This window comes from Prinia subflava, chromosome Z, assembly GCF_021018805.1.
Source record: "Prinia subflava isolate CZ2003 ecotype Zambia chromosome Z, Cam_Psub_1.2, whole genome shotgun sequence".
Classification (NCBI taxonomy): domain Eukaryota; kingdom Metazoa; phylum Chordata; class Aves; order Passeriformes; family Cisticolidae; genus Prinia; species Prinia subflava.
The window spans coordinates 80,272,882-80,298,513 of NC_086283.1; the positions used below are offsets into that span (position 1 = coordinate 80,272,882).

At 42.5% G+C, this 25,632-nt stretch overlaps 1 protein-coding gene across 48 annotated transcripts in view; it reads left to right on the forward strand.

The window, feature by feature from the left end:
- Positions 1–25,632, forward strand: part of CELF4 (CUGBP Elav-like family member 4) — a 676,060-nt gene that overhangs the window by 232,444 nt on the left and 417,984 nt on the right. The window lies entirely within an intron of this gene.

A 25,632-nucleotide genomic window follows, 5' to 3' on the forward strand; every position in this document is an offset into this window, starting at 1 on the left:
GTCTTAAATTAGACCAGACACAGAAAGATATAATGATCTGCATCAAACAGTTTAGATGAAGGTGATGGAATGACACTATGAACAGAGTATAAATTTATGATGATAATTCTTATTATTGCAATAGCAATATAAAACCTGCATCTTGTTATTCTAGAAATTAGGACTGCCAAAGGCTCCCATCAAACATCAGTTATATACAGGATATAGGCCTTTATCGAGTTAAAAATCCTTCATTAATTTCTAAGGGTTAATTTTCTCTTAAAGGTAAAATATATAAAAGAAAGGAATTGGGAAATCCTAAGAGATTTTAAAAGCAAATAAAGCCTGAGAACCTAAATCTGTTGGAGTAACACAGGTCTAGGGATTTTTCTTTCAAGTTCACACAGAACTTCCTGATCTTCACAATCCTATTCATGTCTAGTGTAAAATCTTTGGAAATTTCTACTTTGTCTTAACAACAAATTATTTGCCTTGGCATCTGAGTGAGTTCTAATCACAACACGCCAGAGGCTCATCATGGCTGAATATCACTGTTCAACAGATACCTGATCCAGTGTTTCCCACACATAAAACTGTTCCTTAGGACTGAACATATTAGTAAATTTCCTAGTGTGATCGTGGTAAAACATTGGTGACAAAACTGTTGTGAAATCTAATTTTTTTCTTTTCTTTTCACAAAGGGGGTTATAGCATTTACTGCTGGTTGAATTTTTCCTACTTTGACCAGAAAGAAGAATCACTCATTTATTGTCAGAAAGTTTTATGAGATTTAGCAAACTTTTTGTAATACTTAATAGCTTTCCAAAACAACTGAAATTGAGGGACTTCTCATCTTCCAGTAAAACTCAGTGGCCATCCACTTAGTATCTTTCCTTAAAGCCATTGAAAATATGCCCTTAGATGAAAAAAAAAAAAATTCACTGTCAAAAACACAAATGAAATTTAAATATTGAGGTTGTGCATTATTCTGATTCTGTAACAATGCAACATTACATTTATCCTGAGCCTTTGTACTGAAGGATCCTAAACTGTGACGCAATGTAACATTAGCACTCACAGCCTTGAAGCATCAACTGTTATAATTGTTCAGCCCATGAGGAAGTGAAACAGACACAGGCTGAATTAATCCAGGTTCACAGATAGTCAGGAAGGGTCCTCACAATTTTGATAATCAAAGGAAACAGGGATCACATACAGAGATGCCCTGGAAAGGTTAGGGGAAGTGACAACTACCTAATTACTTAGGCAGATCATCACTTTCATCACTTATTGTATGTTTTACTGAACCCCAGATGTCATAAAAACCATCATTGGTGAGGAGAAGCCATAACTGTGCATACCAAAGACCAAGGTCTCACAGAGACCTGTCTAAATCACTGGCTACTGATTCTGAAGTGTAGCTCACTGGTATTAAAAAGAAGTCACAAATTCCAAGCTAATAAGATTTTCTGCCGTTATTAACATTACCTCCTCACAGAAACAGAACTGCCAGCCCCACCAGCAGGAGCTGAGGAGGTGGTGTTGCAAGACAAGCAGGTTTTGGGAGCAGCGAAAAGTCATGGAGCCAGGGAAAAGAGTAGGTGGAGAAGATGGTGTCTGGAGGTCCATCTTAAAAAGAAAAAAATGGGGAACAGCATGTCCAAATGCACAGATGAGGAGTGGGAGGGGAAGCAATGACAGAGGGGAAGGAATTGAGCCCAACTACATGATCATAAACAATATTTTTGCCACTGAAGAAGTCACCACTCTCCTGGTGAGATACAGCAGACAGACAGCCATACTATTATCACACAGCCTGAGTTGAAGGCACGTGTACACCCCTGTGAGGGTAACTGGATACAAAATGCACTGACTTCTTGGCTCATGACCTTGTGGCTAGCCCTCAGAAGAAAAAACATATGCAGTAATAAAAGACTCTTCAATCTAAGGGAACAAGCATTTCCAAAAAAAAAAAAAAAAAAAGAAAAAAACAACACAGAAGTTGAAATTAGATACTTTTTTTCTTTTCTAAGCAGTGAGTATAATTGCCTGTTGAAAAACAAGTGATGTATTTTGTAATACTTTCTTCAAAAAGAGTACAGGGATCTTTCAGAAGACAAATTTCAACTTAAAAAGTCATTGCATTTAATAAAGAGCTAATAAGGAAAATCCGTGGCCAGTTGTATGTAGAGGGTCAGACAAAAACAATGATGGAGAACTGTTGGCATTGGTGTTATGCCTGGCACTGTTGGAGGCCTGGAATGACACCAGCTGGTCTGTGCTGCCATGTTTTAAGCAAATTTGGCAAGAGCGACCCGAAAAATTTTCAGTTGAAACTGAAGGATCTAGAGGTCTTCAGAGGCAAATGCATTTCTGAATGAACACATTTGCTCTCTAGAAACATAACTACACTGCTTTGGTCAGGATCCTTTTGGAAGGGTGTGGGAAGAGCATCAGGCTTTATCAATAGACCAACATTTGTAAAACGTATGTCCACACAAATTGGCAATTATAGCAGAGACGTCCTATCTGAAGGTTTAAGTTACATTTATGTCTCTGTTACATGGTTGTCTGGAAGGATTGATTTCTAGCTACAGCCAGTATTGTGGACTAACTCTAGGGTTCACTTTGCCTAAATAAATAAGTAAATAAATAAATAAACATTGCCTGCTACCTCTTGTGGCAGCTAAAACTTCTTGGCTAGGCTTAGCTTTCCAATTCTGTATGTCATGGACATGCATTCTGAATAATGTCAAATGCCTCTAAAATATACATCACAAAACTGTAGGTCTGTTAAGATTTCTAACCTTTACTGGTGAGAATCAACTTTTCATTGCATACAGAGAAACCAATTCCCATCTCCTCTCCCTCCAGAAATTAGACTGTACAGTGGAAAGGCTCCAAGTCACTGCTGTTTAATGGCAAATTGGCTTGGGGCATCAGCAGTACTAGTTCTAAAATCATTAAGTGAGCTGCCACCAATACATCTTTCACAGTCAAGCTGCAGATAAATGAATGGTGAGGTTGTCAAAGATCGAATTCAAAGTTACTGATGAGTTCTATCCTCATACTTTGATTTTTTGAAAAAATAATATTATTTAACATTATTTTCTTCAAGTGCAATGTATTTTTTCCAGGTGGAAAATAAAGGGCTGTTATAAGAGAAAGGAGAGAATAATTTTCCTCTCTAAAACAATCAACTTCTCTCCCTACTCCCCTTTCTCCAAGACCAAACTCCATTAGTAGTTTGCTTTGATAGGAAGGGGTAAGATTTGTAAAAGCGTCTGAGATGAGGAGAAAAGAGACCAGAAAGAAAGAAAAATGATGCATCTTTTTGTTGAGGGGAGAGCAGCATGGCAGAGACATTTGTGGCTCCCACAGTATTGATCTTGAGACAAAGGTACCCCTCAGAATTCCCGGGTTACAAATGAACATGTCTTCCCCCATCCTCATACCCCATTAATCGAAATAAACTCTCTCCTTGAATCATGGCCTTGCTTCTGTTGCAGGTCAGTAAAAAAAACATTTACTGAGAATTGGGAAGAAATCCTTTCCAGGGGAAGTGTGGCATGCACTCACCTCTCCTCAGCTGCTGTGGATCACAGTCCAAGTGAGAAAGATGAGCAGGTTTTTGAATGGGTGGCACATGTACTGATGTGTCTCCGTATCTCTGAAGGCATGATTCGATGACAAAGGCTGTTAGAGGCTTTTCATGCAAATTGTGAAATCACATTAAAAGGTGCCTCCTGCCTGGAAGAGGTTGTTCCCTACAAGATACAGAGCAGAATGAAAGGGCGAGATTCAGGGAAAACATTGTTGTAGGTGCCTTTCCTATCTTTCTATGGAACTAAGCTAGGTTTTCTGCTTACTAAAGAGGTAAGAAAAGATATATAAAAACAATTACCTCTTTGTCTAAGGTATAATAAACTTTAGGATGGAATAAATGTTTTTCAGTGGAAGTACAGATCACTATTTATTGATTAGAATGTGGCCTTAGGCTTAAAATCTGAATACCTTAGATGAGACACTCTTCTCTGTCTTCTCTGAATTTTTTAGGCCAGGAAACCAACCTCTTCAGTTTGTTTAATCCCCAGGAGGTTCATAGGAAGAGAGTCATTGGTGATTTTAGACGAAAAATAGCTGTACCTTTAGCATTTTCCTACTCAATAAGAATATTTCATGGCCAAACATATGGATAAAACTGTGCTATGCGTGAGTCACAGGCATGGAAGATAAATATCTGAGACTGTCAACAGAGTGATCATTTCATGTCCTTACAGATATTAACTCCCACCATAGTTAAAGTCATTGCCTGTATAGAAACACTGTTTATTGGCAGGAAGCACATGGAAAATCTGAGTCATTTTACAGACTTCTGACATATGTAGGGATCATCAGGGATAGCAGAGTTATAATAGATGATGCTCCTCCAGCAAAAGACTTTTTTTTGTACCTTGCACTGCATATCACAGGTTCTCAGCATCACCCAGAAATCTTTGATGGTGATTTGTGACTTGTTTGAAAGGTTTTCTTATTTACGGCAGCAAAAAGTTTTTTCAGTCTTCTCTAGACTCTAGTATATTTCTGACCTGAACTGTTCCAAAGAGGTATCCAGATTCTCAGGAATACTATGTTAAACTGTTAGAAGGCTTTTTGCATAATCTTTTGTTATAAGCCTTTGGGTATTTAATATTTACTCCACATGAATTTATTCTATTTTATTTTATTGTTAATGGTTAGAAACAATGATATTAAGGTCTTTTCCAGCTTAAATGATTCTATTATTGTATTTTAATACTGCCCTTATGATTAATTGTGAAAGGACAATATTAAAGTGCAAATTCACCCCTTTCTTCCTAAGTCAACTCCACCAATGCCAGGGAAACAAGTGATTCTTCTTTTACAAGAAGATAAAATTATGATGAATGTAATATAAGAAATAATTGAATCAGTGTCATAACAGCAGCATAGACTTCAATTAGAAAAAATATTTCCATTGTGATAAAGTTCTGGCTATAAATTTCAGAAATCATACATTTTTGTAGCATTATATTTCTTCTCTCAGGAAATATCTGTCACTGAGAACCTGAGGATGACTGTAGAAATGAAAGGTTTCTCTTCACAGAAGAGCAAAAGAGGGGAAAAAAAAAAAAAAAAAAAAAAAAAAAAAAAAAAAAAAAAAAAAAGCCTGTCCTGTAAATGAGATACCATTTTCAGGAATCAAGTTAAAAGGTAAAAGACACTTCGCTCCCAAGCATGTGACTGTTAAGGTGTTTTGTTTAACATGACAAAGAGCAAAATGTGATTCTAGAGGTCTGTCTTAACTGTAAAACATTTTCTCCCATTATTCAGAAAGGAGGAAGAGGACAGAGATTAACAAAATGTGAAGGGACCAGATAGTGTAACATCTGAACTTGTTTAGACCATTGCTTAAAATGGAATAAAGCAATGGGTATAGATTTGTGCTGAAGGTAGTCAGTATCAGTAGTACACTTTTGAACAAGGTCCTAGTTATTATATATTTTCATCTGAGAAGTAAAAGGGAACGGGCGTTTCTCATGGCAATATGGTGTTCTACATATAAACCAAAATCCCAAAGAGTTTGGTAAAGAGTAAACTAACCTGCGGGGAAGTATGATGGCCAAGGAAGCCTTAAAAATTTTTTTGATAGTCTGTGTGTACACATGTGTGTGCATTTTGGGACCAGATGTTTTCAGTGGTTAATTACCAGTGTTAGCTGTTTGTGAAAAAATAATTGTGGTGAAAGATGGCTAACTTGAGTGAGAAGGAAAAAAGAAAAAAACAAAGACATATCCATATTGTTGATATTTCATTTTCTTGCACGTACTAAAGTTCATTTACAAACAGGAGAACATCTTAAGTGTCTTCAGGGAGCAGCCAAATCCATAGCTGTTGGGATGGGCTTGATTATTTCTCAGAATTACTTTAAAAATTGTTCCCTGTGTCTTCCATATTCCTTGCTCAAATTCTTTCACAAAGAAACAAAAAACCACCACCACCACCAACAACAACAAAAAAACCCCACAAAATTAAAACTTGTGTTTGTGATGTTCCAGTCCTGTTTCGTCATGATAGTAATTATTTATACAACACTGTCACTTTCAGCTGCAGACATGGAGCAGATACTCAGGGTCATTACTGAGAGAAGATCAGGCAGGACTGTACCCCCTTTTTGTCATGGCATTGCCACCATACAAACACAACACACAGCCTTGGCATTCCTAGGAATAAGTGTCGCTAGTGCCTCTTATTAGTGTTTATTATCATAACTGCTCATTGTATTGCCCATTATGTTAATGAATTAGCACAACAGACCTAAATGTTTGTTGTTGTATAAAGCTCATTAGTCTCTGAGAGGAACTCAATGCAACATGAAGGTTGAGGAGCTGGGTTGCAGGAATATTACCAATTAAGTCCTATATGAACACGCAATTAGGTAGGATGACATGCTTGATTTACGTTGCTTTATGGCTAAGCTGGATAAACAGCGTATTGCTGAAGAAGAGAAACCTGCTCCCCCTTTGCTCATCCCCACCCTGCTGGAACCTATTCTAATGTTTCCAGTGGGAGCTCAGCACACAAGAACGGCTGGGCAAGGTGATTGGTGCCATCTTGAAGCATATTTAACTCTCTCTGCTGAGCTAAAAGGATGGGGGCAGAGTGTGTTTGTGTTGTGGCACTGGTTTGTTTAGCTGCTCGTCCCTTTCTCACTGATGTTTGGTCTTCATGGGGTCTTTTTTTCCTCAGCACCTCAAGCCTGCAGTGACTGTCAGTTATAACAAATCCCACATCATACTTCTTCAAATAGAGCACTGGACTTAATTTAGATTTCTCCATCAGCCCTTGCCTGCCCTGAGAACACACACAAGAATTTATTATGCAGTACATAATGCAGCATACACCACTGCCCATCACACACGCATACATTGTACATCAACATGCGCCATTGGGTGTGGTTCTTGTGAAACATCACTCTTCCTTAACTTTCTCTTCCCTAAGTATGTGTTTGCGTCATTATACACATTTATCACAACAGAGGGGAGATGCATTTGAAAGGCACTTTCAGAAGTTGTCACCTCCAGCTTCTCAGCCATAAATTGTTACCTCCCAACTGAGACTTGGTAACTGATCATATGAGCATTCCTAATTGTTTCAGAGCAAGGTGAAACTTCAATAATGAATTAAACTATGGAATCAGCAACCATTAAATAGCGACATGTTGATTTCTTTTTTTTTTCAGGGTAACGCATTTTATTTCCAGAATTAGAGGTTACTTGTACAGGTAGAAACCCAACAGGAGCCAGACACAGGCAGCTGATCAGCAATATCTTGTTCTGTATGAAGCACCTGTCTCTCACAATTGTGTCTTTCAAAAAGCCACGTCTCCTCAGTCTTCTGGCTTATTCTGTGCAGTCTTTGGCACCTGAACAATCAGTTGTTGACCTCTGTTTTCAATGACGCTGGCTTGGCACTGAAATCAAGCCATAGAGACAGTGAGGTACAACTGAGAGATATTTTATGATGCTGTCTCTTACTGCCTGAAATGCTGCACATGAACAATTTAAATCATAGAGCTGTACAGAGGGCTTGTGTTTGCCTCACTTTTTCTGACTGTTCTAAGCAAATATGGTATGGCTACATACTAAGATATTTGTTGGGTATCTGGTGACTCAGAAATCAAGTTTATTCTTGGTGTTTTATTAAGCAGAACGATATAAATGTGCTCTAAGTCAGCTTTGGTAAGAGAGTAGGGAACTATACACCTTTTGCCCCTTACTGTTCCTATGTGTGCAATACTACTGAATCATTTGCTGTTTCAGCTGTGTGGCAGGCTTTTGCATCCTATCTTTTTGTTAATACTGGGATAGAAAGGTCAAAGTCCTCTCCTGTTTTAAATTGTGGATGAATATTGCATCCCCCTCATGGTCTTTTCCCCTATTCAGTGTGAAAAAATTTGAAACTTTCACCATTGCATTGCTTTAGACTTTAAATTCTGAAATTTCTGATGAAAAAATACTTAATAACAAAAAATGTACTCATCAATGGGGAAATGAATCTGTTTTAGAAACTAATGTAGCAATCAGCTTGGAATGGAAGTGAATGCTTAAAAGGAGCCTGAGAAGCACAAAATGTCAGTTTTGAATGGAAAAGAGAAGTGCTGTTAAGGGGAAACTGGGAAGATCAGAAGCATGATTCATTGGGAACACATACACAAATAAACAAAAAAATCCCACAAAAACCAAGAACAGACCCTAAAGGGAGAAAAGAGGAGGGGACCTGCAGTTACAGGAAGATTGAAAGAAAACAGTGACAGGTAGCTCTGATGTGTTCAGAAAATCTCTTTCGAGATCTTTCATGGTTCTAGCCTGGAGGCAGAGGAGGAGGACCTGACAGGAGGCAGCTGTACATCTGTAGAGCCTTCATTTGAAACCAAGAGTATTTCTCTAAGGATTTCTAAAGAAGATTTTGCTGCTGTCCATTTTTTCTTTCCTAAATATCCTACCCGAACATGTACTTCTTGATGGGTGGTTTGAGATCATTAGTTTTGGAGACTGGTGTTTGAAACAAACAGGCTGCATTTCTCCAGACAGACACATCCAGGTTATCTCAGCCCTATCCTGAAGGACCTATCCTTAACGCTGTGATTATCTAGTTGTCTTCTCTCCCACGTCCTCCTTGAGCTTTGGCAAGAGTGCAAAGTGATGTGCATTGTTAGGAGCAGAGGCAAACCCAGAGCTCTCCATTAGAACCTTCCTGCCCACTTGACTCCAGTCAGGCTGCCTCAATATCCCCGTAGACTCTGCTAGTCACTTTAATCTGGATTCAAACAAGTAATTGTTGATTGCAAGTTTCCTAGCAAGTGTGAAATATCCTAAGGTCCCTTACACTTTCCTCCATTTTACAAAGGAGCTTTCTCATGCAAGAAGGCAGAAATAGAGACACTGTTCTCTGGTACTTCATGCAAAGCAATCATGAAAGGTGAGAGGAATGGTCATTAGTAGGAATGAAAAAGGATTTTTTTTTAAATTTTATTTTCCATCTCCACAGAGTGTTTGCTGGAAGGATTGTTCCAATCTGCTCCTGTAGCTGCTAGACCAAGTGTCCTATTCCATCTGACTGCATTGTTTTTCCTTGATTGAATGGACTGAGGGTGAGAAGCCTCTAATGTGTGCTGATGAAAGTGGAGTTGGCACTCCACAGCAATGAGATAAAGGTGGCAGATCTGATTTTTCAAACTTGTCTGAGAACATCATTCCACTTTGTCTCATTTTTAACCTTCAGCTTCAAAGATGAGGGGAAAGTAAAAAGAAAGGGGTAAGATTCTTAAGGGCTAATTCTGAACAGTAATCTTCCCAAGCATGAACTCTATGGAGGTCATTTACTGTCAAGCACTTTAAAAATCAGAATTTGTCTTCTACACTGTCAAATGCAGCTGGAGGAAGACTAAAAAAAAAAAGAAAAATTCACTCTCCCTCACCCCTGCTGGTTTTGGAAGACACCACTCTGTGTCTCTCTAAAGAAACAGGAATCTACCATCATCTCTGGTTTTGGGCATCATTCATAGGAGCTTGCTGAAAAACTTTTTGAACTGGCCTTTTTTGGGGACTAAATTTTTATCATCTTTCCTTAGAGGTTGTTAGTTACTTGTTGCTTCTGCAAAATTTAGGTCTTTTTTGTCATGCTAATGAACAATCCTAAACCAATAGCTATTCCATGTCCCTGTTGAGGGAGCTGTCCCCAGTTTTAGATGACAACAGCTCTAAGGAAGACATGACTAAAACCCATGTGGAATGGAGTCAAGCTCTTTGCAGTCTAGTTAATTATAGTAGGAACAAGATATTCACTGGCACGTGCTTCCTAAAAATTTAATGTGAAACAGGAGTGAATGAAAAAGTGTGCCAAAAGAGTCCCAAATGTTAAAACTCATGTTGCAGATTTTGAAATCTAGGATTTCCTGTTTTCTGGAGATCAGAATCATTCAAGCTAGGATCCATTGAGGTGGATCCTAGAGGGACCTTTGGCTTAGTCTTAAATTATCTAGATTTGAACAATTACTTGAAAAACTTCTCTCATAATAACCAAAGTCTGTTAAAGGTGGGGATGGGTTATTTTCCAGAGGGAATACAACCACTTAATACTTGAATTGTTAATTTTTTCTTCATTGACTGGAGTGAGAGCTCATGACAGCCTCACTCTAAGCTTTAGTATCTTATTTAAATACATGGAAAGATCTGGGCCATTGGGCCAATCAAACCTAGATGGGTTTTACCCTGATTGTTATTCAGAACCAAGAACATTTTCAAATCACAAATCTATACAAACTTTATGGCAAAGCACAAGGTGTAATTTCTGAGCTGAGCTGAGCAATAAGATCTTCTGTGGTACCCACCAGTAAGATGAGAATACTTTTTAGTCATGGCACAAATCCACTGGTGGTAAAGTAGAACAGCTTAGACAGGAAAGGTTGTCCTCTTCAAAACCAAACTAACGGCAAACAAACTCACAGCCTTAATGTATACCGATTAAAAGGAAATCAGGATGGGTAATTAACTCCTCTCTCAAGTGTTTGTACAATTCACTTTCCCTCTGCTGCATTTCCTGAGCACTCCTGGTGCTAAGCTCTGAAGACGTTGAATAATGACTTAGACCACTGAGTTAAAAGTTTATTTTCTTAAAAGATCTGTTCTCCCATTCAATCCATTTCACACATTGCCCTCCACCAAGCAGAACAATAAAATGAACTATAATCATAAATCCACGGGTGTTTTGAGGTAGCCCATTCATAGTTTCTCAGACTAACAATATGAGGCAGCCTGCAGCACCAGGGGAGACATTAAATTTACGTTGTTAAATTTTCACTCTTACCTCTATAGTTTTTCTGAATCCTCCATCCTCTGTTTAATACAGACTGCTAATCTGTTTTCTGTTTATTTTTCAAACACAGGCCTTCTGCCTCCTGCACCATTCAGCATCCCACCCACCTCCCCTCCCCCTCTGACTTTCCCAGAGCAAACAGCGCGTTCAGATCGAACCAGATTGACAGGTGTGTGACAGATGGATGGACAGAAAACTGGATCAGTCCAAACTCCTTGGCACTTGAAAAATTGACAACACAACCAGAGCAGCGTAACGGGGAGAGATAGATTGGCAAATGGAATAAATGGTCCCCGGAAAGTTTGTGATTAATCTTTGCCCTGTCAAGTAATGGCCTGATAATGCAGGAATTTAATGGGAACAACTTCTGCTAGTTCAGAGGCACCCATTAGTAGGGAATAAAGCAGGAGACAGTAGTAGGCAATGTTCTTTTTCACAGCCTTTGTAAATAAGAAGAGATTATTAAAAGTGTACCATTTGCACCCCAGTCCCACTCTCCTAAATGACAGCTCCACACCTTTCCACTCTTCTGTTCATAAGGGGTGACACTTGTGGGTTTGCAGCTCCCTTCTGGGAAATATCCCATCTTATTTGATTTGTTTCATGCTTCTCCTCTCCAGAATGAAGTCCAAGCTACCTAATGAAGTTCGCACTGGAAGAGAAAGATTGTGTTAACTAAAAGGTGTATAGTTTTCAGAAAGTTTCTCAGTCCTGTCTTGAAAAAACTAGGTTTTCCTATCTTCACACATCATTTGGCTCTGCCTCAATTTCCCTAAACATAATAAGGCTGTTCCCCATCAATAGGGCACTGTGGAGGATTCTGCTAGGCAAGTCCAAAAGGAAAATTCTTTGTCTGAACAAATGTTGGTATTGTGTCAAATCTAAATTGTGCCTGACATGCTATGAGTGGTGATTAATAGTATGCTAGCTTAAGGATAGGTCTGATTAGGGTGAGAACACATCTATTCTAGTATTCTGTTTATAAAAACAGTTGTAGTGACTGGGGACATAACACAGGAGTAGGCAATAACATTTCCACTGAAATTTAAGTTGTAAAGACATTGTGTTCTGAAGTCATTTGGCTCAGTAGATACTAATTGGTATCTGTTTGGTTTGTCTTTTTGAACTTTTCTGAACTTCGTTGGTTGCCTCAGCATCTCCGGCAACAAGTGCTTTAATTCTGTACCACTTCAGGGGGAAAAATTGCTTTTACTTTCAATGTGCTTGTTTTCTCACTTCATTAGCTTCAAGTATTCAGAGCAGGTGGTAGCACTTTTGTCTTTAGCCCTTCAATTCCAGCCAGGGGCTTATTGCACAAGATGTCAAGAGGGTAGGGAAGGAGTTGTTGGGCGAAGGATCCCAAGAAAAGTGCAGGCAGATGTGATGCATCAGTGGGGTGATGTTTACTCTCCAAGAAGCCTGGTACAGACTGAGAAACCATAAGCCTAACTGATATGAATAACTGAGTCACCTTCACATTGGCAAGGAGGGGACTGGCTGGGGAGTGAGAGGGAGCCCAAGTGCTCAGTCACATCAGTGCAGCTGTAGCACTGGGGGAGGGAGGATGCAGGGGGGCGGAAGAAGCTCATTATGACTGATAAATAGAGGGCTCCTGTTGTCAGCAATGTCATTGTGTTCACCTTTTTTTTTTTCTTTACAGTCCCCTCTTTCCAGCTGTGTAATTAATTAATGGATTGGCAGTGCTTAGTTTCTAGTGATCTACAGGTTGACCTTGCACCTTCCCCTGCCAGTCTGCAACTGTTGTCAGTAGGTCTAGCTTTCACCAAAGACACCACCTCTTTAACCATCAGTCCCCATCCTAGTAATAGCTGATCCTGTATGTTCCTCCCCATGCCATTTTCAGAGTTCTGAGGAAAAGAAAGCAACAACCTTCTTTTTTGCTGGCGTTTTTACACTGACTTTGCATTTGCACTAGGATAAACATTGGCACAAGGTGAAGGTCCTCATGAGACAAAGGGTAGGATTAAGATCACAGACATTTTAGTTCCTGGAAGGAGGGATGATCATATCATTGGATAACTACCCAAAATAATGCATGCAATACAAACTAGGTTTTCTGGTTATTGTGCAGCCAGTCATGAGAAAGACGTCTCTACTCTCACACCCAGTGCAGGTAACTGTCTCAGAACAGGAAGAATCTCTTCCAAGAGAGATGTTTTCCTTACTTAGGCTAGGAGGACTATAGAGGTTAACACAGATACTTTGTGTTCAAGGTAGCTAAAATTAAGCAAAATATGTTTCATCCTCGTTATGTCTGCCTTGTACTTATAAATGAGATGAGTAGATCTATTTCTTCACCTCTTGTTTATATCTTTTAGCATATGTGTAAAGACATACAATGTTAAAACAGTTTACCAAAAAATTACAATTGTTAATGGGGACTGAAGAACTTGTACCAACAGGGACCTCATAGCTTCAGTCCATAACAGAACTCTTACTTTTTGCAGTATGTGAATAAAATAGCATGAGCTTTACAATCAACACCATGAATGAAAGTCTGGGTAAATACACTTGGTGACCTTGCTGGCAAATCTGCCCGACAATTTTGCAAAACAGACTCAGGCTATTGATCAAGTTGGCTGGAAGGGATCTTTTCACCTCAGGGTCTCTGGACTACATTTGACTTAGGGCAGTCAAGAGCAAAAGTGGCTGTTATCAAATGATAGGAGCAAGCTGAAGGTCTCAACCTAGCCTCTGGAGAAATAAGTCCAGGGTATGGAGATCTCAATCAATTTAAGTTATACTAGGGGTGACTGACTAGGTTCACATCACAAGACCAGTCTTCTCTTGGTTTTAGGCCTGAATGCATAAGAACACAGTTATTTAATCTTTTAGTTTGACATAAGATTGGAAGAAGGTCTGAAAGACCATTAGAGAATCTGCCAGTCTATTGCTTCACTGTTTCAGTTTCTCTGTAAAAGCAATTTTTTAAAAAAACTAACATATCCCAACACTGACAGTTTAAAACTTTCAGCTACCTTAATAAAGTATAATAACTAATTCAAGACTCTATTCCCCAGCGTCACCTTTTCCAAGAAGAAATACACCCTACACAAGAGCAGGATTATCTAAGCAAGTTGCAGGAGTGTGCCCAAAAGTGCTGGGTCAACCACTTTATTACTCTAGTGTACAGCTCTATGACTATAGGCTTTGTCCTATATGTTACTCATATATTTATTCACCCTAGCAAAACCCCACCTTTCCTAAGAGCTTTACTGACTCGGACCAAAACTCCACCTTGTCCAGCAGCTTCTCCTGCAACAGCGACTGTAAGTGTCCAAATAAAGGTGTAAGAGGACAGCAAAAATATTTTTGGTAATTAGTTTCAATACCTCTGCAGTAAGTTCAGGCTCAGGCATTTTCTGAGATGAGCCATTTGCATATAGGAGTGTTGGGTGGATTTTATTTTCTTGAATTCTCTACAGCTTTCAGATTTATGAGGGTATTTCATATCTGTATCTAGGAACAAGTTGATTCATAAGTCTAAGTACTATATAATCAACTCCTTTTCTATATTTTGAGTGTATTACAAGTTAATTCTGCTACAACCAAGTTCCAGATACTATTTTTTTATGGAAGGTCTTCCCTCTCTCCTTTATTCTTCTCCTTAGAAAAATGGACTTCTTCCCTTCCCTTCCCTTCCCTTCCCTTCCCTTCCCTTCCCTTCCCTTCCCTTCCCTTCCCTTCCCTTCCCTTCCCTTCCCTTCCCTTCCCTTCCCTTCCCTTCCCTTCCCTTCCCTTCCCTTCCCTTCCCTTCCCTTCCCTTCCCTTCCCTTCCCTTCCCTTCCCTTCCCTTCCCTTCCCTTCCCTTCCCTTCCCTTCCCTTCCCTTCCCTTCCCTTCCCTTCCCTTCCCTTCCCTTCCCTTCCCTTCCCTTCCCTTCCCTTCCCTTCCCTTCCCTTCCCTTCCCTTCCCTTCCCTTCCCTTCCCTTCCCTTCCCTTCCCTTCCCTTCCCTTCCCTTCCCTTCCCTTCCCTTCCCTTCCCTTCCCTTCCCTTCCCTTCCCTTCCCTTCCCTTCCCTTCCCGCACCTTCCCGCACCTTCCCTTCCCTTCCCTTCCCGCACCTTCCCTTCCCGCACCTTCCCTTCCCGCACCTTCCCTTCCCGCACCTTCCCTTCCCTTCCCGCACCTTCCCTTCCCTTCCCGCACCTTCCCTTCCCTTCCCTTCCCTTCCCTTCCCTTCCCTTCCCTTCCCTTCCCTTCCCTTCCCTTCCCTTCCCTTCCCTTCCCTTCCCTTCCCTTCCCTTCCCTTCCCTTCCCTTCCCTTCCCTTCCCTTCCCTTCCCTTCCCTTCCCTTCCCTTCCCTTCCCTTCCCTTCCCTTCCCTTCCCTTCCCTTCCCGCACCTTCCCTTCCCTTCCCTTCCCTTCCCTTCCCTTCCCTTCCCTTCCCTTCCCTTCCCTTCCCTTCCCTTCCCTTCCCTTCCCTTCCCTTCCCTTCCCTTCCCTTCCCTTCCCTTCCCGCACCTTCCCGCACCTTCCCTTCCCTTCCCTTCCCGCACCTTCCCTTCCCTTCCCTTCCCTTCCCGCACCTTCCCGCACCTTCCCGCACCTTCCCGCACCTTCCCGCACCTTCCCGCACCTTCCCGCACCTTCCCGCACCTTCCCGCACCTTCCCTTCCCGCACCTTCCCGCACCTTCCCGCACCTTCCCTTCCCGCACCTTCCCTTCCCTTCCCTTCCCGCACCTTCCCGCACCTTCCCGCACCTTCCCTTCCCGCACCTTCCCTTCCCGCACCTTCCCGCACCTTCCCGCACCTTCCCGCACCTTCCCGCACCTTCCCTTCCCGCACCTTCCCTTCCCGCACCTTCCCTTCCCTTCCCTTCCCGCACCTTCCCTTCCCGCACCTTCCCTTCCCTTCCCTTCCCGCACCTTCCCTTCCCTTCCCTTCCCTTCCCTTCCCTTCCCTTCCCTTCCCTTCCCTTCCCTTCCCTTCCCTTCCCTTCCCTTCCCTTCCCTTCCCTTCCCTTCCCTTCCCTTCCCTTCCCTTCCCTTCCCTTCCCTTCCCTTCCCTTCCCTTCCCTTCCCTTCCCTTCCCTTCCCTTCCCTTCCCTTCCCTTCCCTTCCCTTCCCTTCCCTTCCCTTCCCTTCCCTTCCCTTCCCTTCCCTTCCCTTCCCTTCCCTTCCCTTCCCTTCCCTTCCCTTCCCTTCCCTTCCCTTCCCTTCCCTTCCCTTCCCTTCCCTTCCCTTCCCTTCCCTTCCCTTCCCTTCCCTTCCCTTCCCGCACCTTCCCTTCCCTTCCCGCACCTTCCCTTCCCGCACCTTCCCTTCCCTTCCCTTCCCTTCCCTTCCCTTCCCTTCCCTTCCCTTCCCTTCCCTTCCCTTCCCTTCCCTTCCCTTCCCTTCCCTTCCCTTCCCTTCCCTTCCCTTCCCTTCCCTTCCCTTCCCTTCCCTTCCCTTCCCTTCCCTTCCCTTCCCTTCCCTTCCCTTCCCTTCCCTTCCCTTCCCTTCCCTTCCCTTCCCTTCCCTTCCCTTCCCTTCCCGCACCTTCCCTTCCCTTCCCTTCCCTTCCCTTCCCTTCCCTTCCCTTCCCTTCCCTTCCCTTCCCTTCCCTTCCCTTCCCTTCCCTTCCCTTCCCTTCCCTTCCCTTCCCTTCCCTTCCCTTCCCTTCCCTTCCCTTCCCTTCCCTTCCCTTCCCTTCCCTTCCCTTCCCTTCCCTTCCCTTCCCTTCCCTTCCCTTCCCTTCCCGCACCTTCCCGCACCTTCCCGCACCTTCCCGCACCTTCCCGCACCTTCCCGCACCTTCCCTTCCCGCACCTTCCCTTCCCGCACCTTCCCGCACCTTCCCGCACCTTCCCGCACCTTCCCTTCCCGCACCTTCCCGCACCTTCCCGCACCTTCCCGCACCTTCCCTTCCCTTCCCTTCCCGCACCTTCCCGCACCTTCCCGCACCTTCCCGCACCTTCCCGCACCTTCCCGCACCTTCCCGCACCTTCCCGCACCTTCCCGCACCTTCCCTTCCCTTCCCGCACCTTCCCTTCCCTTCCCGCACCTTCCCTTCCCGCACCTTCCCTTCCCGCACCTTCCCTTCCCGCACCTTCCCTTCCCTTCCCGCACCTTCCCTTCCCTTCCCGCACCTTCCCTTCCCGCACCTTCCCTTCCCGCACCTTCCCGCACCTTCCCGCACCTTCCCGCACCTTCCCGCACCTTCCCGCACCTTCCCTTCCCGCACCTTCCCTTCCCGCACCTTCCCTTCCCGCACCTTCCCTTCCCTTCCCGCACCTTCCCGCACCTTCCCGCACCTTCCCTTCCCGCACCTTCCCGCACCTTCCCTTCCCTTCCCGCACCTTCCCGCACCTTCCCGCACCTTCCCTTCCCGCACCTTCCCTTCCCGCACCTTCCCGCACCTTCCCTTCCCTTCCCGCACCTTCCCACACCTTCCCTTCCCTTCCCTTCCCGCACCTTCCCTTCCCTTCCCGCACCTTCCCGCACCTTCCCTTCCCTTCCCGCACCTTCCTTTCCCTTCCCTTCCCGCACCTTCCCTTCCCTTCCCGCACCTTCCCTTCCCGCACCTTCCCTTCCCGCACCTTCCCTTCCCGCACCTTCCCTTCCCGCACCTTCCCGCACCTTCCCGCACCTTCCTTTCCCTCACCTTCCCTTCCCGCACCTTCCCTTCCCGCACCTTCCCACACCTTCCCTTCCCGCACCTTCCCGCACCTTCCCGCACCTTCCCGCACCTTCCCTCCTGCACCTTCCCGCACCTTTCCTTCCCTTCCTTTCCCGCACCTTCCCTTCCCGCACCTTCCCTTCCCGCACCTTCCCTTCCCTTCCCTTCCCTTCCCGCACCTTCCCGCACCTTCCCTTCCCTTCTCTTCCCTTCCCGCACCTTCCCGCACCTTGCCGCACCTTCCCGCACCTTGCCGCACCTTCCCGCACCTTCCCGCACCTTCCCTTCCCGCACCTTCCCGCACCTTCCCTTTCCGCACCTTCCCTTCCCTGAACTTCGCTGAACTTCGCTGAACTTCCCTGAACTTCCCTGAACTTCCCTGAACTTCCCTTCCCTGAACTTCCCTTCCCTTTCCCAGAACTTCCCTGAACTTCCCTTCCTGGAACTTGCCCTCAATGTGTGAACTGCAGGAAAAGCAGGCTCAGAAGAAAACCAGGCCACAGAAAGCACAGAACAGCCCCCATGAGAGAACAGTCAGGACTCCACAGTCAGTTTCTGAGACCAATTTTATTGTGGTGCTGCTTTCTCTGCAGCTATGGGATTTGGGGGGAAGCAGCTGGCAGCAGGTTCTCTTGTACACTCTCCATTCTCTCTGACTGCTCTCTGCATCTGAGTTAGATGGTGTTTGTGTTTCTCCTCTTCAAATGTACATCAGCATTTCAAATGAAACTTCAGACCACCGCCGTGGCAGCCTTTTAAAAAGATACAGCACGAGATTTCTCTGTCTCCTCTCCTCCGCTGGAGAGCAAAGGCAAACCAGAAGAGGGATATTAATGTGCAAATTAGCGCAACCTGACTGGCTCCAGATTGCTACTTAGAATTTGCATATTAATAAATGTTTTTGTGACAGCATTTAGCAGATCAAGAAGGGCAGAGATTAAAAAAAGTCAACAAGATTTTTAAGCTTTTTCTTTATATTCCCTTCTCCTCACACTCACAGCCTCCTGTATATATCTATATCTCCCTATACCATATCCACATGTGCTTAGGTTGCATATCTATAGGTCAATTCATGTAAATCTGCCCCGCTCTTGACAGATGTGAGATTTGCAGAACTGCCCTGCGTGAAGTTGGAGAAACAGTTCTGTGCTGAAGGAGAGCAGGCAGCTTTGCCTGTGTGTGTATTTGAATAAGGGTTTTTTACACACTCACACAGAGTTAGAAAGATAGATGTAAGAACTGGACAGTCTCCCTCCCCCACCCCCTTTTCAAATCTTTTTCCAACAGGCGCTTTTATCCCATTCAGCTGAATAAATTGGGACTCTTGAAACTGTGATCTTGACAGATGTGAGGTTTTTTTCTGAGCTGCATTGGAAAAAGATAGATAGTGAAAACCTCCAGGGCATTTGGGCTTAGTGGAGCCAGTGAAAAGGGTTATTTCCAAGCATGCTGAATAATGCATCCCTCTGAATTCCTTAGTTCTCTCTTTCTGTCCTCCTTTCTGTCTTCCGCTCTCTCTTCCTTTAAATGCTTTGTGGATGAAATGTTGAATGCCCTCCCAGAGTTCTTCCACCACCACAGGAAAGTTTCGATCAAAATCTTACCAACCAATGGGCCTTTAAAGTGTCTTATGTGAGTAGTCTGTGGGGGTCAGAAAAAGAGGGGGAGAAAATATACAGATAGATAAACAGAGCAAGTTACATGTACATAACAGGTGCATTAAAGATATATTTCCCCATTTCAGCTAATTAGTTGTCACATCAGTCTTAAGCAGAGAAACTGGCTGATAGCCAGACTACATTTTTTTTTCAGAAATCTATGTGTCAAGAACATATGTTCAAAGAGACTCTCACCTCTATTAGATTTGTCTCCCTGGCTTATTTTTGTTTATCTATGACATGTTTATTAAAACAAGAAATAACTTGAAATTATCTCATTGTCAACTCTTTTCTTTGTTCTCCTCAACTTTCTTTATCCTTTCTCAGTTGGAGCTCAAAATTTGTGCTAGTTGGTCAAGGAAGGATTACAGTTTGGAGCGAGGAGAAACCCAGCTTCAGATTTAACTGAACCAAAATGTACAATTTCTGTATTAAACAAAGGAAAAATATGTAATCTCTTTCAGAATAAATGTAAAATGCTTTGTTCTTGCCCTGCTTCATACAAGACAGATGTTGGAAGGTTATGCAATTATTGTTTGGAGGTTTTTTTCTTAATTGTCCCAATTTTGGGGCCTTTTTCTTCCCTTTTTTAAAACAAAGGCATTTTGAAAAGAAAAGCCCAATTTCCAAACACAAAGGTTTTGTTTTTTCCTTTGGCATTTCCACCATAAAGCGCTTTGTCTCTGACTGCATTGAAATGCAGTGTTTTGACATTTTGCTATGTGGATGTCGGGCTAAGTGTCTTGCCTGAAACCACAGAGGGAATTAAGACCACATCTCTTGAGCCTTCGGTTAGCCCTTAACCACTGAATCATCCTTCCTCCTAGCAACTTTTAGGAATTTCTGAGCAAAAGTGAACCCATGGACAACAACATGGAGAGGGACATGTCCCTTTATCAGGGGCTCATGAGCAGAGATAACCGCAAGTGGTTTGTGGAGAGGGGTAGGCGCATACCTCCCATGCTGAAGTTGGCATCATCTGTCTTTTTTGCTCTGCCTCCACTACAAAAACAAAGATTTAAGAGAAGCACAACAGTGGCACACACACCCTTGGGCCACACATCAGTGAGTTTGCTGGCAAGAGCAAAGCTGCCGTGTCTCTGCAATGTTTTTGTCAGGATTATCTGACTTCCAGTCAAGGTGCAAACAAACCTGAGGTCTTCTGTCAATAGCAGCGTGTGAGATGAGAATCTCAATGTCTTCTGAAAGAAAGTTTGGGAGTTCTTCCAAAAAAAGAAAATGTGTGGGGAAAGGTTTCTATACCAACATTCAGAAAGTCACTAGGAGAGTCATAGTGAAGTGAAGACAATGCGAGAGTATCTCTTTGATGTGTCTTTTCAAGTGTTTTATTTGGTTCGGTTTTAAATGTCTCAAGTAGCCTTTAGTGTTTCTCTTGGGGGCCTAGTGCATCATCGCATTTCCATGAGTCTCCTCCATTTTACCTTCTCATGGTGTCACACAATCACTCCTTGCAATAAACCATCACTAGTGTAAATCACTGCAGAGCATCTCATTCTGGTTCTGGTTCTGGTTCTGGTTCTGGTTCTGGTTCTGGTTCTGGTTCTGGTTCTGGTTCTGGTTCTGGTTCTGGTTCTGGTTCTGGTTCTGGTTCTGGTTCTGGTTCTGGACAGCATTTGCACAGCTATGTTCAATCATCCCAGTGCTGCTCTCCTCCAGCCCCAAATACCTCTACACCTATCTGAAAACCAGTTACATGTATCCAGCTCCTGAGAGATGAGAAAATTGGATGCCACCCATCCATACAAAGTCTGTGACACAATTGTAGGTTCAGACGACTGCAAATGATAGCCCTGATTTCATTGATCCTAAGTCCATTTATTTGACCCAAACAGAATTCCCAAATTAACCTTACCACCTTATTGAGATTTCTTGTCCCTTGTTTCTCGTTCCATCCCAGTTTCTGCCTCCCTTTCTTGTTTTCCCTCTTTTCACAATACCCTGAAGCATTTTGTTCCCGCTGCCCTTCATCAGCCCATCCTCTACAGAAGCCCATAAGAGGCACCACAAAACCTTCTGAGCAAAGTCTTTGCTCCTCACACAAGCTTCTCCTCTGGGTGGGGGAGGTAGAAAAATGAGGACACAAAACATTTCTGACAGACATCAGTTACATTGCTTTATTTGTGGCTGGAAGGCTGTTAAGGACTGAAGATGTATATAACATCTTTGTGCAGCAGAATGAATGAAGCCCAGTTTCCCATGGTATCCAATCTCCTTCCTTTCTCTCATCACATCCTTTTTGTAGATTTTCCTATGTCTAATATAAGAAGGTGAACATACTTCAGTTTTCTCTCAAAAGAGGTTTACAAAGCTTTCCTTCACTCAGCTGTCTAGTCCTATAAACATCCATGGAAAGTAATGTCTCTTTTTTTCTCTTGAAGAATTTTCTTTCTCTCACTCTGTCAAATTTTGTTAAAATTGCTCAGCTGCTTTAAGAAATATTGGCAGAGAAAGAATGGGACAAGGAGATAGGTAATAAGCATAGCACGGTTCTGTAAATCTTGTTTCCTTAGGAAAACTGGGTAAAACAGGATGTTGAGGATTCAGCCAGGTCCAAGTGATGGACTTGATCACTGCCTCTTACCGATTCCTTGTGTGGAGGGCAGGTGTCAGAGCTTTCACTTGAAAGTGATCATTGTAACTGGGTGTGCCTGGAGGGGTTCATCCTGCCTGGATGGCTGAGGGTAACAGCACAAAGGTCCTTTCATAAAGTCCTAACATTTCAGATGCCCTGAAGTGTATGACTGTGTCCTAAAACGTACAGTATTTCAGTACGTAGTGAAAAGCTACATAAGCTTTCTCGTCTCACTTTTCCGACTTCACTTCCCCCTCTTTCTGTCTTCTTCCATCCTCAGTCAGCCTCTTTCTTGCCTCTCTCTGGTGTTCGTCAATAAATATTCAATTAGTGCTTTCCTATGATATAGATCTATGGGTGCCAGATAAGAACATCTTCACAGGATGAATGGTGCTGCTAAGTCTGGCGGCTAATTCTATGCAGATGCAGAAAGTCTGCTGGAAGTGACTTTACAAAATGGAGTGCTCAAGCATCCCTATTTTATTTTTTAATGCAGATGAGAATTTAAAAGCCTGTGTTTTCTACAATTAATTTTATGTACTATTCTTTTCAATTATTTATGTTCCCTGAATGATAAATGGGCTGGTGGAGAGGAAAAAAAGACTCAAGGTAGTGGGAATCTGTATAAAGAATCCTTTTCTCTCATTAGTTATTTATTTTTTTTAGACTAGAATAGCAGCCCAGGTGATAATTAAGAGAATGTGGGCCCTAGATCAACAGGTAATAGGAGATCAGTTTATCACCTAGCAAGGCTCAGAGGAAAAAGACCAGAATAGAGGATGGAGGTTTAGTCATAATTTTGCCACAGATTTATTTAATGTGCTTTGCCAAATCCCTTAACTTCCCCACTTGCAAATAGGAGTAGGTAGCTGGTTTTTGCAAAACAGAAATGGATAGCACAAGTAAGCACAAATTCTGTAGCCAATGAAAAAGCAAAATTTTCATGGATTCAGATAGACTTTTATTGCATATATCAGTGTTGATCCTGAGCCCAGGTAAAAGCTGCAGTCATTAGACACATGTTCATCCAAACCCAGAAAAATAACCTGGGGTAAATTTTGATGTTGGAAGCAGGAGAGAAGTGTTACAGGACATATCCATAGGTTCGTTGGACAACCTGTGCCAGTGCCTCACCATCCTCACAACAGAGAATGTTTCCTAGTATCCGATTTAAATCTACCCTCTTTCAGACTAAAGCCATTGCCATTCGTGCTATCTCTACAAATCCTTGTGAAGAGTCTCTCTCCAGCTTTCTTGTAGTCCCTTTAGGTACTGAAAGATGCTATAAGGTCTCCCTGGAGTCTCCTCCTCTCCAGGTTGGGCAACCTGAACTCTCTCAGCCCATCTTCACAGGAGAGGTGCTCCAGCCCTCTGGCCAATTCAGTGAGTTTTCTCTGGACTCGCTCCAGCAGATCAGCATCTTTCTCATGTTGAGGGCCCTGAGCTGGGCAAAATACTCCTTTTATTTTTTTATATATTTTATGCCTTCATGTGAGTTCTTGGCCTAGCACTTTCACAGCAATACAAACATGCTGACGAGAATAGCCTTCCTCAATAAAGCAAATGCCTGCTCAAATCAGTGGGTGTTTGAAACCTCTGGAGAGAGAGCCTGACCCTCTCTGGTTTCCAGTCCATTTCCGAGGGTTTTGGAGAAGCAACAGGACGGCATTTGGGGCCTTTGAGAAATTGATTCTAAAGATGTAAGGGGATTATTTTAGAGCAGAAGGGAGGAGACCCCATTAAAATAGCACTGAAATAGGAAGGAAGCTGAACAAATGGAGATGTGTTAAGCTGAGAGTTGTTTGAAGTGAAACATTTTGCTTGAGATATTGATTGGGTTTTTATGCCGTTCTTAACCTAAATCAGATCCTTAAAAACAAACAAAAACAACCTTGAGTAAAAAAAATGCAAAAAACCAAAACCAACGGACAACAACAACAAAAACCCAATAAAAAATATATAAAGGGTTATTTTAGGACTGAGAAGAACAGCCAGGATTTTCCTTCCTCACATTCTGCTTTTCCTAAAATAGTAGTGCTTGCTTGTAAGAGAGACATCTTGGCAGTAATGTATATTATTTTCTTTCAAGTTCATTTATAAGGTTAAAATCAGAAGGTTTGTGAGTTCTGCATGGAATTTTTTTCTCCTTTCTAAATTTATTTCAGCATAAAAGAGTTGAGTTGGAAGGAAAACAATGGTGGTAAAAATTACACACTGGAAAGAACTAGGGATGAAGCCACTTGAAAAATTGCCAACTTTCAGAGACAAATACACACTAATTTTAGAAATTTCAAACACTTTCACAAATGTATTTTTATTCACATTGTGCTTTCATGGTTCTTTAAGAAAGCAGGGCAGGGTGGGGGTGGGAGGATGGTAGATCAGAGTAGAGACCTTATCCCGGTTTGGGAAAACTAAGGTAAGCAATTTGGTCAATTTTACACAGATTAGAGTTTATTAAATTCAAAATTAGAAAAATCACCTATAAATTGTGAATTATACTGTAGATATAAACTGCCTGATCCTTTACAGCGTGTTCACAGGAACATCTGGAGTAATCTTTTCCACCATGACCTTCAGAGATGACAGAAATTAAGGCCTTTGATACTAGAACAATTCCTTCTGGAAAAAAAAAAAAAAAAAAAAAAAAAAAAAAAAAAAAAAAAAAAAAAAAAAAGGAAGGAGAAGTTAAAAAAATAAAAAAGAAATCCATCAGACTTATAGCATAAATGTTTGTCTTTGTCATAGAGGCTGTTAGATTAGTTCAGCTTCCATAATCTATTTAATTATTGTCTTTAATGGGACAGCCATTAACTGAACTAGTTACTTTCTGTAAACACGAGAAGTTATCTGCATTTTTTGCACCAGCCTGCCACCTTCTGAACCAAAGTTGTGTACTCATCGCAGTGACATTCCACTCTTTGCAGAAGAGATGTTGTTATGAGATGGAGAATGGGAACAATTGATTTCACCACTCTATCTATTCCACCACCGAGCTCTATTAGCAGAGGAAGATAACACCTGGAGAGAAACTGGGGTCTTTGCCCCACTTCTCCCTTTTTTTTTTGAGTCCATTGCACCAATGTCAGTGCAATTTGTGAGTTCTTTGTTGAGGAACACTGAGAAGGTAGGGATCAAGCTGAAGCTGAAGATTCATTTTTCTAGTGGCAAAGAAGATGTGCTAATGAAGCACTATTTCCCTGCTTGTCTCTGTGGCTGGAGAGGGACCTATTCCACTGGTATACTCAAAGATACCATGTGGTTTGGAGACTCTGCTATATTCTACTGAAATAATAATTAGGCTGAGTGAACAACTACAAAAAATAAGCTGGGAAATGTAACCATCTTCTGAATTAGGAGCCAAATCCATAAAACACCTTTGATACACTTTTTTTTTTTCTCCCTCAGAATTGCTTTTAAATAAATATTTTAAACTTTAAGGAAGGGGAGACTCTAGATCTCAGCAGAACCTGGACCTGACCTAAATCTCACTACACCACTCTATTTACTTATGACTTGTGGCATTTGGGGTGTTTTAATTCTTTCTGAGTGTTGTTTCTCTATGTCTCTGTTCTTTTCTTTTCCTGCAGATTTTTTCCTGTTTATTGTGCTCCTAGAATAAAAAGGGATCTGAAATTGTTCAACTCCTAGTAAGGGTTTTGACCCAGTGGTTGCTAGGTGATTAGATGTTTTGATGATGGGAAGTCATATAAACAGATAGCAAAAGCAGTATCCAAAATACAGCAAAAGCAAGTGTGAAAATATGTGGGTGATGAGCCTCTAATTTTACACTCTTCATCTTTCCACATGAGGCTGTGAGTTTACAGCTTGCGTGGATACTATCTAGATGCCTGTTGTATGAGGATGAGAGGTGCTGGGAAA